Consider the following 4,508-nt stretch of genomic DNA (forward strand, 5'->3'; position numbering starts at 1 on the left):
ACCTTTCTTTTGATAGTATTTGCCTGATATATCTCTCCCCATTGTTTGACCTTCAACCTTTATGGGACATGTCTCTTGTAAAGAGCATTTGGCTTTTTAAAAATAAAATCCTAGTCATGCAATCATTTGTCTTTTAGAATTAGTTGCTTTAATTTGCTAAAACTTTGAAAAATGTAGTTGAATTTCTTTCAGCCATTTTGTGCTTTCCATTTGTACTACTTTCTCTACATTTTTCTCTTGCTTTTTTCTGAATTCAAGTTCTTTACTCCATTTTTTCCCTTTACAGACTTGTAAGTTATAGCCTCTTTTTTAAATTGTTATCCTTAAAATTCAAATTTAATTTCTAGTCTGTACAATGTCCTTACAATATTTTGACTCTGGTAATCTCCTAGTGACTTAAAAACTAATTTTGAACCATTTTATTGTAGTATAACATACCTACAAAACATTGCACATTAGTGTACAGCTCATTGAATTTTTACAAACTGAAAAGGCTAACTAACCATCAGCTGTATCGATAAATATAACATTACCAGTATATCAGAAGGCCTCCTCGGATACCCATCTAGTCATTAGAGGCACCCTAGACCCATAAAGGTAGCCACTATCCTGAGTCTAGCAACACAGATTAGTTTCACCTGTATTTTTTACACCATAGATATAATATATACTCCTTATATTTGGTTTATGTTGCTTAACATCATGTTTGTGAGGTTCATCCATATTATGGATGTAGTTATAGATCATTTATGGACTTCCCTGGCGGCTTGGTCAGTAAATAATCCACCTGCAATGTAGGAGACCCAGCTTGGATCCCTGGGTGGGGAAGATCCCCTGGAGGAGGGCGTGGTAACTCACTCCAGTATTCTTGCATGGAGAATCCCCATGGACAGAGAAGCCTGGTGGGCTACAGTTCACAGGGTTGGAAAAGTCAGACATGACTTAGCAACTAAACCACTACCACATAGATCATTTATGCAAGACTGCATGCTATTTTAGTGGGTAAATGTGCCCTGATTTATTTATTCATTCTTCTGTTGGGCATTTGGGTAGTTTCCAGTTTGGGGATATTAGATTGCTATAAATATTCCATATGTCTTTTTAGCAAACACACACCTTTCTATAGGGCATATATCGAAGAATGGAATTGCTGAGGATTAAAGTATATACATGTTTAGCTGTAGTAAGATACTGCCAAATAATTTTACAAAGTTCTAATTTCTCTACTACCTCATCCACACTTGGATATGTGCTATTTTAAATCTATTTAAATTTTTTCTCTTCTTAAAAATAATATCTATTTTGTGAGGTTATACTGTCAATATTTTAGATTTACCAATGTTTTCCTTTTGGAGCCTCACCATTCCTTTTCTCCCCACTTGTTTTTAAGTATAAGGGACAAACAGTGAAAGGCACAGATCTTAAGTGTAACCATCCTTCCTTCCTGAAGAAACAGAAACGTTTAGAAACTTATTTAAAGAGTCTGTTGGTGGTAATGTCTGCTTTTGATTTTTAAAATGCTTTTATATTGCCCTCATACTTTTAAACTTTGAATTATTAAAATATTCAAACATTTAAATATTGAGGGAAGACTATAATTAACTCCCATGTACCTCTTGCCCAGCTTCAACAATTACCCAATCATGCCAACTTCTTTTGTCTTTGCCCCAAATTTTTCCCCCACTTGGATTATTTTGAAAAAAATTCCAAACATTATATGAATTCATCCATAAATATGTCAATATAGAGCCATAAAATATAAACTCCTTAAAAATTAAAGATAACCACAATATCACTATCACACTAGGAAAAATTAATGATTATTCTTTAAAATTTAGATCATTGAATATCCAGTCACTGTTACATGTTCATGTGTCTCATGTCTCCTTTAATTGACAGGATTCTCCATCTTGTTTTCCTTGCAACTTTTTTATTCAGGAAATTGGGTTGTTTGTTCTGTTGTCTTTCCCAGAGTATGGATTTTGCAAATTGTACCCTTGTGGTTTCCATTTGAGTTCATTTGAACTCAAACCAACCTGCTATGTACAATGTTGAACCAAATGATACATATATAAACCAGGCCATCAAAATTTACACTTCATTTCTTCTAGAGGTATGCAAACAAGGATGGCATCATCTCTATCCAATGTGAAGTGCTAGGTAATCAGGCACACTCCATGTTTACTTACTATTCTTTTATAGTGTTTTACATGTACACCAAATGGTGACTTAACTAACAAAATTTAACAAAAAGATCAGATAGAACTAGTAGAAAATGTAACCTTAAGAGTGAGGAAAACATCAACTACTTTAGGGGGTCATCTAGGGGACCTAGATGGGGAAGGGGAGGAGGCTCAAGAGAGAGGGGATATATGTACAATTATGGATGATTTGCATTGTTGTATGGCAGGATGGCATCACTGACTTGATGGACGTGAGTCTGAGTGAACTCCGGGAGTTGGTGATAGACAGGGAGGCCTGGCGTGCTGCGATTCACGGGGTCGCAAAGAGTCGGACACGACTGAGCGACTGAACTGACTGACTGAACTGATGGCAGAAACCATTACAACATTGTAAAGCAATTTTCCTCCAATTAAAAAATAATAAAAGGAAAAAACAAACATATTTCTTTCAACAGTCAAGGAAAAACTAGGTGTCAAACTCCTCTGCTACAAATGATGATGTTTTAAATTATATAATAAACTATTTACTTAACCTGAATTCTTTGAGAGGTTTAAATGATCATACTCTCAATGGACATAGATATTTTAATAACTATCTTATTAGCATATACTCATAGTCCTCTGATGACAATGTAATTTTATGATTGCATAAGAGACAAATTGAGTTAATACCACTAAGCATACGTGACATTTTTGTTGTACTGTGATCATAGATGAGTCACGAAGTAAAGTGATTAATTACAAGTCAATGTTGCTAGGGTCACTGAGTGAATATTCTTCCTTTGCAAGTATTTAGAAACTCTAAATTTATAAGCTAATGAATTTATTCTAGCTATAAACAGGAATTAGCTTCAGGGTATTCAGGAAATTTGTGTGCAATTAACCTAAAAATGATGACTATCTTAAAATATATTTTGGCATATTTCTATCATACGGGGTATTGTGCAAATATATAAAATTAAATCAAATACCTACAGATAAATTTTGAATAATGGAATCCTAAGAAAATTATTTTAATGGAATAAAATTTTAAAATAAGAGAATTTTAATATAGGTCTCTAAGATATTGAAGAATGATAAATCATCTTCATCAGCCTATAAATGGCTTTACTTCATTTTGCCATGAATAGAACTTGTAACCTTAGTAAGTAGCATTATCATGACCTAAAACATGTTGAAAGGAACAGGGCTTTACAAAGAGATAAACAGTATTCATGCTTTCAATGGATATCCTCTTTCAAATATAGGAGAAAATGCATAAAACCATTTGGATTTTGTAAATAACTCTATTTGATTTGCAATCTCCATTCAGCTCAGATTAACAGAGCTATTAGTATTAAATTAGCAAAGTTCTTTGCACATGTGTAAGGAACCATGGGTATGTAAGAATGAAGGATAGTGGGGAAGACAAGTAAATGCTGCAAAATGAAGAATGTCATACAGGCTAAAGCTCCTTTAGACTACTTCCTTCCTACTTTATTGGCATTAAAAAATAGCTTTCCCTTTAATGAAATACATCTTGGTTCCATCTTTTGTGAAACTGAAAACCAAAGCAAAATAATGCAAGCTGCGTGAGGGCAGAGACTGTGTCTGCTTATTTTCCACTTATCCCTTATGCTTAACACAGTGCCTAGCATATAGTAGGCATCCTATTGCTTAATACACAGATGAGGAAGCAGCAGCTGAGTTTTCCTTTGCAGAATAACAAGGATGCAACAGGAAATCATTTCATTGTATATTTCATAAGTAATGTATTAGTTGTCTATTGCTGCATAACAACATAACCCCAAGATTTAGCAGCTTAAAATGATACACATTTATTATCTGACAGTTTCTGTGGGTCAGGAATCTGGTCATGACTTAGATGGGTGCCCTGAGCTTAGGGTCTCTCACAAGGCTGCCATCATCTCAGTGTTCTACTGGGAAGGATCCATTTCCTAGCTCATTCATGATTGTTGGCAGGATTCAGTTTCTCATGGGCTGTTCTATCAAGGCCTCAGTCCCTTGGTTCCTTGCCATGAGGGGCCTCTCTGCTGACATGTTACAGCATGGCAGCTTGCTTCATCAGAGTGAGCAACCAAGAGGACAAGAGAGAGCACAAGCAAGATAGAAGTCACAGTCTTTTATAACCTAATCACTCACGAGGTCCAGCTCACACTAAGGGAAGGGAATTACACAAAGGAGTGACACACCATGATCTTTGGGGACCACATCAGAACGTGAGTACTACAGATGCTGAGTAGACTGGTTGTTTTGAGTATAGGTAAATGAAAAACTGCATAGATGGTGAAGCTGGAAAGTAGACTGGAGTTAGGCCAACCGTGG

General features: G+C 35.4%; 1 pseudogene; it reads left to right on the forward strand.

The window, feature by feature from the left end:
• The window catches only part of LOC105002935, a 7,766-nt pseudogene that overhangs the window by 1,955 nt on the left and 1,303 nt on the right, over positions 1-4,508 (forward strand).

Source organism: Bison bison, unplaced genomic scaffold, assembly GCF_000754665.1.
Source record: "Bison bison bison isolate TAMUID 2011002044 unplaced genomic scaffold, Bison_UMD1.0 scf7180017856871, whole genome shotgun sequence".
NCBI lineage: Eukaryota > Metazoa > Chordata > Mammalia > Artiodactyla > Bovidae > Bison > Bison bison.